Source organism: Peromyscus maniculatus, chromosome 16 (genome assembly GCF_049852395.1).
Source record: "Peromyscus maniculatus bairdii isolate BWxNUB_F1_BW_parent chromosome 16, HU_Pman_BW_mat_3.1, whole genome shotgun sequence".
Classification (NCBI taxonomy): Eukaryota; Metazoa; Chordata; class Mammalia; order Rodentia; family Cricetidae; genus Peromyscus; species Peromyscus maniculatus.
In genome coordinates, this window is record NC_134867.1 from 37,343,294 (window position 1) to 37,357,666 (window position 14,373).

At 41.9% G+C, this 14,373-nt stretch overlaps 1 long non-coding RNA gene across 1 annotated transcript; it reads right to left on the reverse strand.

Moving 5' to 3' along the window:
- Positions 1–9,056: 9,056 nt before the first annotated feature.
- On the reverse strand, positions 9,057–12,428 carry LOC143268967 (uncharacterized). The gene is made up of 4 exons (XR_013045220.1): positions 12,136–12,428; positions 11,560–11,654; positions 10,285–11,018; positions 9,057–10,179 (listed from the first exon to the last, which is right to left on the reverse strand). It is a non-coding gene; the product is annotated as an uncharacterized LOC143268967 (long non-coding RNA).
- Positions 12,429–14,373: the final 1,945 nt, after the last annotated feature.

Consider the following 14,373-nt stretch of genomic DNA (forward strand, 5'->3'; position numbering starts at 1 on the left):
CACGGAAAATGAAAAGGTTTTGAATGTAACAAAGAGACTGTGATAGTTAAGCAATGGTGCAGAACAAGGTAATTATTATTAACGGGCGATGGTGCAAAGCAACCCTCCCTCCATTGCTGCCTAACTTCATCGCTTTTTTAAAATCAGCGTGACCAGAACAACTCGTTCCTGATTCTGAAGACTGCTGTACTCTCCTGAAAGAAAGAAAGAAAGAAAGAAAGAAAGAAAGAAAGAAGGAAGGAAGGAAGGAAGGAAGGAAGGAAGGAAGGAAGGAAGGAAGGAAGGAAGGAAGGAAGGAAGGAAGGAAGGAAGAAGAATGATCAACTTGTTGGTTGCAGTCCAGATCTGGAATTTGTTCTTTTCCAGTAAGAGTGATTCTGCACCTCCAGCCACAGGCAAGAGTTGTAGAGGGCAGTTTGGATTTCTAACAGTCTTGCTTTATTGCTCAAATGTCACACAACTCATGCTTCTATTTTTTTTTCTCTTGGACCTAGGCTACCTTAGTGTGAGTCTTCATCTCCTTTGTATAACACAAACACACATGAGCACACACGCGCACATACACACATGCATACACACATATGCATGGTCCTGCAAACAAAGATGCTTGGAAACCCAATGATATATCCTAAACTGACTTTAGCAGCCACCTCACAAGAAAAAAAGGAGGTGGGGATTAATTGATTATGCCTGTAACTTCCTTCTTAATCAGTGGGTCTTGGCTCTTTCCTTTCTCAGAGAACTGACAATATTTAATGTTTCTACTCTAAACTTACCTAGTAAAGAGCAACAATACCCTCTAAAGTCAAGTGGGAAGTTATCCTTGTCTTCTTTTCACTTTAAAAAAAAAAATCTCAAAAAGAGAAAAGAGGATGTGTTATTCTTTCCAGAGCCAGGTAGTACTTTCAGAGGCACATGAACCAAAACTACTGAAATAATTTCATACGCAATTTTAAAAAAATAAGACTAAGCTCTACATATGATTGTGTCTGTCAAATGCCACAAAAATAACACAGATAATGTAACAACAGCTCATTAGACCTGCCGATTTCCTATGAGCTACTTTCTCCTCGATAGCCTCCTCATCTGATGTCCTGCTTAAGCCTGAAATCTTATCTCTTCCTGTTGAGGGATCTAGTCAGTCTCTGGAGAGCGCATGCTCTGTAATGCCCCATGTTCACACGTCTTCTGGCAAGAGTCAGGAACACTCTTATTTTATTTCCAAGGGAACCATCGGGGCTAGAAAGTCCACTCAGTGGTCAAGAGCACATTCTGCTTTTGCAGGGGGGCTGAGTTTATTTCTCAATACCCACACTGGACTGCTCACAACTGCCGAAGTGATATGACACCTCTGGCCTCTATTATACATTCACGTATGCATACCTAGAGACAGATGTGCACACATACCTGTCATTTAAAATAATAAAAAATAAATCTTTTGAAGAGAGGTAAAAGCAGGGAGAGATGATATTTTGATCTTCAACAAAGTTGTGTGGTTAGAGTAATAACATCAAGTACAAAGACATTCAGGTGAGTATCATATAAGATATTCAGCTAAATACCCTTAGGACGGGCACATTTAGAGATCTTAAACTATAATGATAACTTATCCCTAGACCTGTTCTATTTTGCTGCATGCAGAAGGTTGAGCCTGCCTGTCCAGACTACTGGAAACCAGAAATAAAAATGCATTAAGGCTAAACCCCTAAGTCTTTGTCCTCGCTGATTTAACAACAGTCGCAAGGAAAATGCAACCTCAGGAACTCCTCGAAGAGACCTATATTCTCTATTTTTCCAAAACCACCCCTACCCTGTAGAGTAGTCTCCAGATGTAGGCCAGAGATAACAAGGTATTCATTCCTTTTAACTTAACGTTCAGCCAGCTTCCCCCGACTATCGTCTATCTGAAGTGGTCTTTCTTTCCCACCCGACGCCTCTCCTCTTCTCCTCCAGAGGGAGCCATTTCTATGGGGCCTCAATGTACACAGCTTGCTAGGTCCTAGATCGCGAGGGCAGGGCGGGCGGGCGGCGGGGGGGGGGGGGGGGGGGGGGGGGGGGAGGGGAGTTTGTGTTCTCAAGCCTCTCTGCTGGCTTTGGCCCTTCATCCTGGCATACATGCCCAACCTCTACCAAGTCTGGCCTGGGTACGCGCTGCTCTTCTTGGTGCTTAGCCAGGCCTCTGTCTCCAGTGACAGATAACAGGGAGATCATGCCAGGTGCTCCAAGGGGAGCCTGCCCTTAGCTGCCCTCCTCTCCATGTTGTTCTCCAGATCTGTGAACGGGGACCTCTGATCGGGAAGTTAACATCTTTCAAACAGAACAAAAGTGACGTGAAACTAACACAGCTAACTCCGTTCTAGACTCGATGATTCCCTGTTATTAATTTTCTTCCCTGCTTGCCTATGCATAGGGTGCCCTGTCCTAGGAGAGGATACGGGCACCTTAGGTTCTTGCATCCTCTATCTATCTGCTCCTCTCCTTGGTCAATTAACCAAAGGCAGGAGGACGTCTTTCCTGTTGCTCTCTGACTGGGACCCACTTCCTTCTTAGCCCGCTGGGATCCATTAAGGGCCAGGAGCAGGGAGGGGAAACGTAGCCAGAAAGGCAGCATTAACTGTGTGCTTCCGAAGCATCGCACCTGTGAGCTTCAATGGTCTGTCTGTCTGGTCAGTGTTACAGGGTCTCTGTGCACAGCTCTTTCATTGCGCTACGCAGACAGCACCTGGAGGCCAGGCCTGCTGGATTCTGAAACTTTGCACCCTCCAAGGCTACAGAGCACCAGCCGGCACTTGGCCCAACGACAGTCGATGACTGATAAATGATTTGGGTCGAGATGGGGTTGAACGTTTCCACCTTTCTGTTCTTTTATTTGGTAGTACAACTGACAAAATGTGTACCGCCGTACTGGGAGACTCCTTTGTGGTGCCTAGATTTTTACATCGATATATAGGCTTGTGTGAATCTGTATAATGTATACATGTGTGTTGATATACATATAACGTGAAAACAGGTGCAAAACTGTGAGACCAAGGCACTAATGGGACCAGGGGAGCAAGACAAGGGAAGGGAGAGAGTATGAGGGTGAACATGTTTGACATACACTATACACCTGTAGGAAAGCTTTAAAAAACAGTATAAAAACAAACACTTGAAAGAAAAGGAAGAACCATTCATCTCCAGCCCTGCCCCACACACATATGTCTTTTAAAGCAATTTCCTGTCTCTGAATAGTTTTTTTTTTCCTGACCATTCCTCGTTTCTTCACGACTTCCAGGAGAAAGTTAAAATTCTTAAATAATAATAAAAAAAAGTTTAGAACTCTCCAAATAAACCTATCAAAAATAAATAATCACACATGAACTCTTCTTTGCCCAGACATCAGAAATGTATTGCTGTGACCTTCTAGAGAGTAGAAGTCAGAATCTAAGGTTGGCCCCAGGGGAAGGGTCCTTCCCTACCCCTTCCCACATTGGCCGATGCTGGCAATCCTCACTCCTTGGCTTGTGGCTTTCTGAGCAGTCTCTGCCTCTGTCTTCATGTGTTCATCTTCCCCTGTATTTGGGTCCAGTTTCTCCAGACACTCAGTTTAAGGCCACCCTAATCCAGTATGATGTCATCTTAACTTGATCACTCTTGCAAAAAAAAAAAAAAAAAAAACAACCTACTTTTTTAACAGGTCACATCCACAAATGTCAGGAAGACGCGGACTGTGAAAGGACACAGTTCAACCACAGCATGTTATCTCAAGGCACCAGCCTTAGAAATTGTCGGAATTAGCGAGGCTGTCAATCAACCTGACCCAAGTGGTTTATAGACTTTTTTAAGGTACACCTGAAACATTAAGCAAAGTCATACAAGAACCAAGTTACAACCAGTTCTAAGAGACTGAAATCATATTCACTTTTTATTACTGCAAATAATATTCAAATAGAACACAATGGCAAACAGAAAATGTAAAACCTGAAATACACAGAAATTATTATAAAAGAGACTCTAAAGTATTTCTAAGTAGTATTGGAATTCTGCAATGAACTTCTAAAGTTCTTGAAGGTTCAAGGAAGAAATCAAAATGAAAACTAGCCCAGCATGGAAATACATTCCATTAGTCCCAGCACTCTAGGAAGCAGAAGCAAGTAGATCTCTGTGAGTTCCAGGCCAGCCTGGGCTACATAGTGAGTGCTAGACCACCCAGGGTTACATAATGAGACTCTGTCTCAATAAAGAAAAGCCAAGGAAAATAATTTAGAAATGTTTCGAACTGAATACTACTACAGACATAATAGACTTAATATCTGTTTCTTATGAAAAGTTGGTCATCTGGTTATTTGAAGTCAAATGTTCTGTGAGAATGAGGGTGAAGAGGTCTCACTCAGATGCAATTTCATAAATGAACTTTAGGTTTGTTTTAAATATACTGTTTCTTTTTTTTTTTCAATTCCATTAAAACATTGATTCCTAAAACACAAAGTACCTGCTATGTTCTGAGGGACAGGACCTGTGTCCTATGGCATTCTTCAGAAACAGGCGAACTCTTCAATAAAAGCAAAGCAAGATTTACAAGGTTCTAGAAGCTTAGGTAGATCTTAAAGGAAATTTTTAAACAATTAAATACACATATTTCTTATAATATATATGAAGATACATATGCATATGTTTGTACATATACCTATGAAATACAATGTCAATTTTTCACTGGGTTTTCTAATTCATGACCCATGAACCCAGAGATGTGATGAGCCCTGTGAAATATTCAGATCTTGCAATGGTGTGGACGTTTCTCTTGAAAGGGATCAACAGCTTTCACTTGATTCTCAGTGAAACTTGTGAATGCAAAAAAGTTGTCAAGAGGATTCGGCAGGTACAGGTGCTCAGCTCCAAGGCTGATGACCTGAGTTCCATCCCCAGAACCTGCACAGCAGGAGGAGAGAACTGATTCCCACAAGTGTCCACTGACCTCCCCACAGAGTGCGCGTGCGCACACACACACACACACACACACACATACACACACACACACACACACACACACACACACGAACAGTAAATACATAAGCAAATGGAATAAGGTATCAGTTGCTGAGATAAAAGTGGTTTTCACGGTTATTCTTTACTCCCTGTGCTGTCTTCCCTTTGGGGACCCTTTCAGGGCCCTGTTGTGTTACTGACACTTTGCATGTCCACACTGTGAGAATTACAAAACACTGGAAATAATCCCTCTTAATGCAAAGAAAGAGCAGATGGAGTAACATAACACAGCCTTGTTCGAGACTTGTTTAAATTTAAGTAGCATTACCATTCTTTACAGAGCTGGCTTAGAATAAGCATAGAAACAGCTTTCATCCTTCGTCTGAGGCCAAAAAAATAAATGCAACTCTGCACATTTTTTATTGGAAAGCATTCACAAATGACGTGCAAGGCGTAACTGTCAGCCAAATGCTGGAGCTGAGCACGTGAAGAAAAAATTAAGAGGAAGAAGAGAGAGAGAGAGAGAGAGAGAGAGAGAGAGAGAGAGAGAGAGAGAGAGAGAGAGAGAGACTGTGCTTTTAAGCTAATAGCCATTTAGGAATCAAATTTTCATTTCTTATTGTTAAATTATAAATGAAATCAGAAAAAGCATGTTTACGGTGCTGTTTTGTGTATACCCTATGGACTAAATGGCCATGACATCTTATAAAATTTCAAGTAGCTAGGTGGAGGAGGGCAATGGGAGGCTCTGTGGGGCTTGATGGACAGCCAGTCTAGGCAAACCAGTAAGACCCAGGTTCAGTAAAGGACCCTATCTCAGATGGGTAACAATAAAAGGTGACGAAAGTCAACCTCTTGCCTCCCTATACATGCGCTTGTGTACACATGCACACCTACACACACATAAACACATGCTCATGAAATAAGAGTATGCAGAAGTCTAAACCAGATTCGTGGACAGTCATATAGAACTGCAGAGAGTTCTGCTTTTTTTTAGCTTCACAAGAAAATGGTGCTAGAGGAAGCTTGGTGAGTCAATGTGGACTAAAATTCACAGAGCAAATGTGTGCTAAGAGGAAAGTGATACCATAACTAAACACACCCTCCTTAAACCTCAGTTGAGTTTCAGCAATCCATTTCTCACAGTGAATATGAGTCTTATTTCAGAATTCTGTCCAAGGCGATAGTTGATGTGCTAGTAAGTCTGTAAATGCATGGGAAGGGGTGGTGAATCCAGAGAAAAAGACTCCCTGGATGGAACACCACCTTCGGCTATCTAAAATTGCCCACATGCTGGCTGGGTAGAGTGTTTGTCAAGCTTGAATGATGCATGGGGCTCTGGGTTCCATTCACGGGGATGCCAAAATAAACAACTAAATAAAACAGATCCCAGGAAAGCCCAATGAGCCAAGGCCATTGTCTCTGCTGCTTCTTCCCCCGACTGCCCACATGTCATGAAATTGATAAGCCGTGCTATCAATCTGAGCTTCCTAATGCTGCCCTACGTTAAAGACACCACGCTGAAGTTGAGACTCATTTGCTTGGCTCCGTTCCCCAGTGGGGACCGTTTACTAGGAGGAAGGAAAGCTGAAACATTCTGAAGTCACCACTCATTGCGGCCCGTAAAGACTCCTGCTTCATGTCCTTAAATTATTTTAAATGATTTGGGGTCAGTCACAGATGTTTCAGACCCAAAGACCTGCAGGGCAAGGTGGTTCCCATGAAGAAGATGGAGACAGAAGTGTATGCCCCTCCTTAAGTGGGCAGACACTATTCTACTCTGCCGACATGCTGAAAAGATCATGGAGTATGGGTTTTCAAGACTTCTCTGGATAACATAAGGCACTTAAATATTTATGTGAATTCTAGATTTTTAAAGTGCAAGCACTAACTCTAAATTTCTATAATACTGTGTAGACTTGCATGGCTTTACACAGAAGCCAGTGTGACACAAATCAGTAACCCCGGGACAAGAGTTTCATAAAACCAGGTTTAGTTCTAAGGCCATGGGAAACTGAACATGGGGACCAAATAGCTGGAGCACCAGTGATCTCATATACAGATGAGAACACCACCCTAGCAATGGTCTCTGGGGTGTTTCCAAGATAACCACACATCAGTGGATTCTAAGTTAGAACCATCCTCCCCCAGCCGACTTGTTCTCAGATAAGGGTGTGCCACTGAGCTAACCACTAAAAGAGGATGGAATGCATTTCAATGTAAACTTCCCATAACATACAAATTGTACTCAGAATCAGGAGTGGGGACTCACCTAGAATCCCAGTGTTTAGCAGGCTGAAGCAGGAGCATTACAGGTTCAAGGTCAGGCTCAACTACAAGGTAAGGTCTTGTCTCAAGAAAAGACTCACTATATATATAGCACACCATCAAGATGGCTCACTGTTCAAAAGTTTTTGCCACACAAGGCTAATGACCTATATTCCATCATTGGAAGTCTCTGCAGAAGGAGAGAACTAACTCCTGAATGTTGTTCTCTGAACTACACACACACCAGACATATAAACAAGAGTGTATGCAAGCACAAGCACACACACACACACACACACACACACACACACACACACACACACACACACCTTGCATAAAAAAAATAAATAAATTTCTAAAGATTCAATGTGGAAATTTTTTTTCCATTTTTTTTTTATTTTACAACACCATTCAGTTCAACATAATAGCCACAGATTCCCCTGTTCTCCCCCTCTCGCCCCCCTCCCCCTCCCCCCAGCCCACCCCCCATTCCCACCTCCTCCAGATCAAGGTCTCCCCCGAGGACCGGGATCGACCTGTTAGACTCAGTCCAAGCAGGTCCATTCCCCCCCTCCCAGACCGAGCCAGGTGTCCCTGCATAAGTCCCAGGATTCAAACAGCCAACTCATGCAAGGAGCCCAGGACCCGGCACCAACACACAGCTGCCTCCAAAACAGTTCAAGCCAAATGACTGTCTCACCCATTCAGGGGGCCTGATCCAGTTGGGGGCCCCTCAGCCTTTGGTTCATAGTTCATGTGCTTCCATTCATTTGGTTATTTGTCCCTGTGCTTTATCCAACCTTGGCTTCAACAATTCTCGCTCATATAAACCCTCTTCTTTCTCACTAATTAGACTCCCAGTGCTCCACCAGGGGCCCAGCCGTGGATGTCTACATCCAGATTCCTCAGCCCTTGGATGGGGTTTATGGCACAACTATCAGGGTGTCTGGCCATCCCATCACCAGAGTAGGTCAATTCCTGCCATCTCTCGACCATTGCCAGCAGTCTTTTGCGGGGGTATCTTTGTGGATCTCCGTGGGCCTCCCTAGCTCTCTGCTTCCTCCCCTTCTCATGTGGTCTTCATTTACCATGGTCTCCTATTCCTTGTTTTCCCTCTCTTTTCTTGATCCAGCTAGGATCTCCCACTCTCTTTCCCTCGACCGTTGCCCTTCATTTTTCCCACTCATGACCAGGTTGTTCATGTAGATCTCATCCATTTCTCCGTGTCTTTTTTGGGGTCCCGTTTTCCAGGTAGCCTCACTGGTGATGTGAGTAGCAGTCCAGTCATCCTTGTTCAATGTGGAAATTTTTATAAATAAAAACACAGAGAAATCTCTTTACAATGCAATGTGTCTCTTCTCAAATGTCTGGAGATTAATTCAATATATGTTGTTTTTCAAAAAATATTATCATACACAATGTGCTTTTGGCAGTCTTTTTAAACACATATTCTCTCAATAAATACCAAATCCCTAAAGGAAAATAAACACAATTATGAGAAAATCAATTTCAGCTCTCCTCACTGAGCAGTATCGCATATCTTTCCAGTTTGTCCAGTATACAGTGCTGTGTGTCAAATGTGATATTTCCCTATAAAAACAGCCTTCCCCAAATTACCTGGTAGTAATCATCATCATCATCATTCCATGCTGGGAGTCTCAAAATGTTAATGAATCTTGAATATCGAATTATTATAATATTGAATTATTATAATAAAATACTAAAAATCTACAACAGAGACTTAACAAGACACATTTATTACATCAAAGAGGATATCATTAGTATGTAAGGACAAAGTATTGGAGATATAAAGTGTTAACAATCTGAGTATTGACTCTAGAAGCAATGTTTGGAGGGAGGGATAGAAGAATGCCTATATCAAAATCAGAACAGGAGGAAAAGATAATACAATTCCCATAAGTTAGACTATATTAAGTTATATTAAATACATGTATATGTTTCAAATATGTAGACACAGTTATAATAACAAGCGTATGTTAGTAATAATAAAAATGAGGCTGGGTGTGGTGGCAACCATTTTTAATCCCAGCACTTAGGAAACAGAGATGGATCTATGTGAGCTAAAGGCCAGCCTGGGTTACACAGTAAGACCCTGTCTCAAGTAATAATAATATAATAATAAGCGTATGTTAGCAATATGCCAAGTTTTTATAATCTCTCCTCTACTAAATCTCTTACTAATAAAAGATAACTTTAAAATTAACTTTTAATTTTAGATTAGCAAATCACATTTAAACAAATGGCCAGCAGACTACCCACAGCTGAGAAGAAAGCAAGCAACATTAAGGAAGGTAGCAACTGTGTCTCCTCTCATTCTCTAGCTGGGGGGCAGAGCTCAGAACTTCTACAATGCTGGGCAAGCTCTGTGCCTCTGAGTTACATCTCTAGTCCCTCTTGGCTTTCTCTTCATAAAAGTTGACTGTCACAAAGCACCTAGCCCAAAGTGGGCTGAGCACCAAGCACACGGGAGAAAATACTCTCTGTACAACCAGACACAAAAATGCTTGTCTTTGAGCAAATTCTTCTCACACCATCAGCAGTTTCAAAGCGGAATACAAACTTTTTTGTCCATACAAGTCTGTGACAGATCTGTCTTAAATAAATTCTGATCAATTTCAAAGTAAAACTTTTCAGAAAAACATTTATTAATGAGCATGATCTGTTCAAACGTAAGCAGACTAGTGAGTTCCGTCAATCTAACACACACACACACACACACACACACACACACACACACACACACACACACACCGCCTGGGAAAAAAAGAAAAAGAAAACTACTAAAGATGCTAGGTCAATGTCTCATACCCACATTTAAACATTTATGAGGCCTGTTGGACGTTGACGTGACTTCCCATGTTGTCATTGATTTCATGTATACAAGTCGCTGAGAAACTTTCCAAGAAGGCATCCTGTTCTCCATTCCTGAGATAAATCAACGATATGGCATCATGCACAGTTCAGACACTTCCTTTTCCCAACCCAAACATTCTTATAAAAATTTAATGAGAAAATTTTAAAACCTCTCACCAACGTTGTTTGCACCAAGCAGCATGGAGCTATAAACAGTCTTCCTGGGATTTGGGAGATTCAAGGCTCTTCAAAGCCACGGTCTAAGTCCTCTGAAGCCAAGTTGCTCTCATTCATTTTCTAAAGGACAGTATCTTAAGTTTGATCCTTTGAAAACTGGGATAAATATTTTTGCTAGGCACTGTATCTCATGCTTAGAAATGAACGTCTTATGAAACTTCTATTTTTACCAATGTTCTTTTCTTCCAAAATGTAAAGAAACAGGAATCCACATGTACTCTCTGCCTGTGTTCAAATTTCCGAAATAGCCCACCTCACAGGCCCAAGGCAACATCCATTAGCACGCTTTGATGCCTGTTGAGAAGAGAAATTCCTCATACTCATTCCCTTCTTGGTATCTCTAATCAGGGAAGAGGCTGATCCATCTTCCCTTAGTATAGTCAATGAGTCGGGGGCAGGAAAAAAACAAATAAAGGCATTTCAGTAATTTTTAGAAGTTTTTGTAAGCAATCAAAAAAAGATTAAAATCTTCTATTCTGAGTTGTTCAGTTAGTATTCAATTATACATTTTTAAACTCTGACTTAAACAAATTATAAAACATGCACAGTAGTATTGACTAAAGACTAAAAGCCACAATACACATTTTTCTCATGGTAAGCTTTGATGTTATAGGCTGCGTTTGCCCTGGCAGGGTTGAGTTACAAATAATTCATCAGCTTTTCACAGTTCATTCCTGAAAAGAAAGAATTATGAAAAACAATAATTCATTATTTCTTATTTTAGAGCATATTTTGAAATTCCTATAGCCAACAAGAGCAGATGATTATTTAAAGTCTTTTCCCCTAGATACAGCCACGTGTAAACCTTTACCAATGTCTGAATAAACTCTCAGTTTCAAAGTGGAAAATAAAAGGAAGTCAACGTTTGTTTGTTATATGTCTTATGAGATAAATTCAGTTTACCTGTGCAAAGCAGTAAATGGCTTAGAAAGCATTGGTTTACATGCCTGTATTACCATTGACATCTGTAATATCGCCTCCTGATTCTAACAGACAGGCGTTATATGTTTACCAGGACATGGGAGAATGTATGTATGCATGCATGTATGCATGTATGTATATATGTATGTGTATGTATACACAGATACTCAGTCTTGAAAAATGTGTTAATAAGTAACCATTATTCTAGTCTATGTATGTGTGTCCATGTGTGTGAGTGGGCATCGGCACATATACATAAGGATGTCAGAGACAGCCTTCGGTATTGGTACCAACCTTCCATCTCTTTTTGTTGTTGTTCACTACTGCATACAACAGAACAACTGGCCTTCCAGCTTCTAGGGGTTCATCTGTCTCCATCTCCCATCTCACTGTAGGAGCACACGGATTACAGATGTATTATGAAATCTGATTTTGCATGGGGTCTGGGGATTTGAACCCAGATCCTCACACTTGCATGACAGGTACTTTACCTAGCAAGCGGTCTCCCCAACACAAATAATTAAATCATTGTTTTACATGGTTTCTACATTTTCTCTTTTTTTCCCAGATGGAATAAATGGACAGGAGGGGAGGGGGGGGCTTATGTAACCCAAGCTATCCTCAAACTCACTGTGTAGCCTTGAATGGTGACAGTGATGCCAGCTTCTGATCCTCCCACCTCTATTTCCCAAGCACTGGAGTTACAGGTGTGTAGCACTATGCCCAGCTAAACGTGACTGATTTGGGGAGAGGAGGATTTTTTAAAAATATTTTTACTTTAACTTATGTGGATAATGTGGTTTTACGCACAAGACTGCAGTGCCCTTGGAGGCCAGAAGGGGGAGTAAGATTCCATAGAGATGTCCTTACCTACAGTGGTGTGCCCATACCACATGGGTACTGGGAACAGAACCTGGGTCCTCTGCAAGAGCAGTATGTGCTCTTAACCACTGGGCCCTCTCTCCAGCAAGTATACCTAATTTAAAAAAAAAAAAGTTAGAATTACTCTTTCTTAAATCCTGAGGATTTCTCCATCAATTTTCTAGTCCATTTCTTACCAAAGAGCCCTCAGGAGTGATAAAACACACAAACATAAAAGAACGGTGTCTCCATTTCTTGAAGGAGAAAAAAAATAAATAGATAACTGGTTTCCAGTTGGTATTCTATAGTAATTTCTGCTAAAGGATTATCTGTGAAAATGAATTTCTTCTTGCTACTGCGGCAAAGCAAATATTTGATAACTCTCCCTGTGTATTTCCAGCTAGCAGTTCTAAACAAGAAACAGCCAGGTGCACTTGCACACACCGTCCTGTCAGTCACCAGAGTGTAGCGAGCTCGAATCCCATGGGTTTCTCTTACTCTTTCCTTCTTGGCTTGTTTGTTGCAACGTGGTCTCACTATGCAGCCACAGGACTGGCTTCCACCTTGCAGTAATTCTCATCCCAGTGCTGGGGTTATTGGGATGTGACACCATGCCCAGCTTTCAAATGCTTTTATATCCTCTTCTCATAAACAAGTGCCCTTGCGCGCACACACACACACACACACACACACACACACACACACACACACACACACGGGAACAGAGCTGTGCTTCCGGGCACATAGTAATTGATCAACAAATCACTGACTTTTTCTTTGGCACTGAGAGTGTTAAGCAATGCCCCCCTAGCTCTGATACCTTAACCCACAGTTACAGACTAGTAAGAGCCCAAGTTCTCAAAGTAGGAAGAGTGGTGTTGAGCCCGCTTGCCTTTGCCTTCTCTGTATGTATTCCACATCCAGTTTCAACCCATCACGAATCTCTGAAAGACCGGGTGGTGGCGGTGGTGGTGGTGATGGTGGCGGCGGCGGCGGTGGCGGCAGTGGCTGCGCCTTTAATTCCAACACTCAGGAGACAGAGACAGACTGATCTCTGTGAGTTAGAGGCCAGCCTGGTCTACAGAGTGAGTTCAAGGACAGCCAGAGCTACACAGAGAAATCCTGTCTCAACAACAACAACAACAAAGCAGTTTTAAACTCCCAATGAGATACAAGTTTATTTTCCAGTTACTCCCTCCTTATCCCCTAAAACAGGAGCCTTAACTACATATACTGTAAGGACAGATAAGCTATGTGACTCTGCAGCTCATAGCAATGAAGGCTATCACTGTAGCGCATGGAGATAAAGGAACTTGATACATCCTTAAAATGAAATAAAATGCCAGTTACATGACTAGAGTCCAAAGTACGTGATCAGTTTTCCCTCCTTCCTCTAAAGGCAGGGGCCTGCATCCCTTCCAACGGTGATCCTCACTCTTATTTATCGTCTGTGTTCTCTAAGGTTAGCTGCGAGCAGGTAGTTAGTCTCTACCATGTCCTTAGAGCTCGTTTTTTTGTGTGTCTGACATCAACACTCCCATAGTAAAATTAACGGTTGTGTTTGATTCTGAAGACAGTTTGTTAGGACACAGCTTGCACTATGATATGTAAATAGCAGGTAGTTACACATCTTGGAGTAATTAAGGAGATAAACATGGACAGGTTCTAGAAGGGATTAGTTTATCTCCATAAAAGGTAGTCAGCTTATCGTCTCTTTCCTTGCAAAGGAAATTACTAGACAATAATTTTACAGTAAACAACCCTACACTGAGGATATCCGAGCACACTGGCAAATAGTTCCAGGATGCTTCACTCTATTGTGTGTACCACACTCGTGTGTGTGTGGTAGGAGTATGCTTGGAGCCCAGCTTTCCAAAGTTCAGGGACATGTTTACATCTCTTTTCACATATGTAGCCATAAAGAGAGTTGAGGACGTTGATAGTAGGATGTCAACCTATTGACGTACTTCATTTGAACTCCGCACCCTAGGAACTATGCTGCCATGTTTGAAATTCCATCCCCACATCACTGACCTCACTCAATTTTGAAAAAGACTTCAGGAGAGAGAGCTTGTGACTAGGTTTGGGAATAGACGTAAGACACACGAGAGAGGAAATTGGAAAGCCCTAAAGTCTTGTTGAGTCTCACAGCATTAATGCTAACCCTCCAGTAGCTTGGGAACGCCTGTATTTTCTTTGAAGTGAAACCTAATCCCGGATTTGGACTTCTAAGATTTTGAAAGTGTC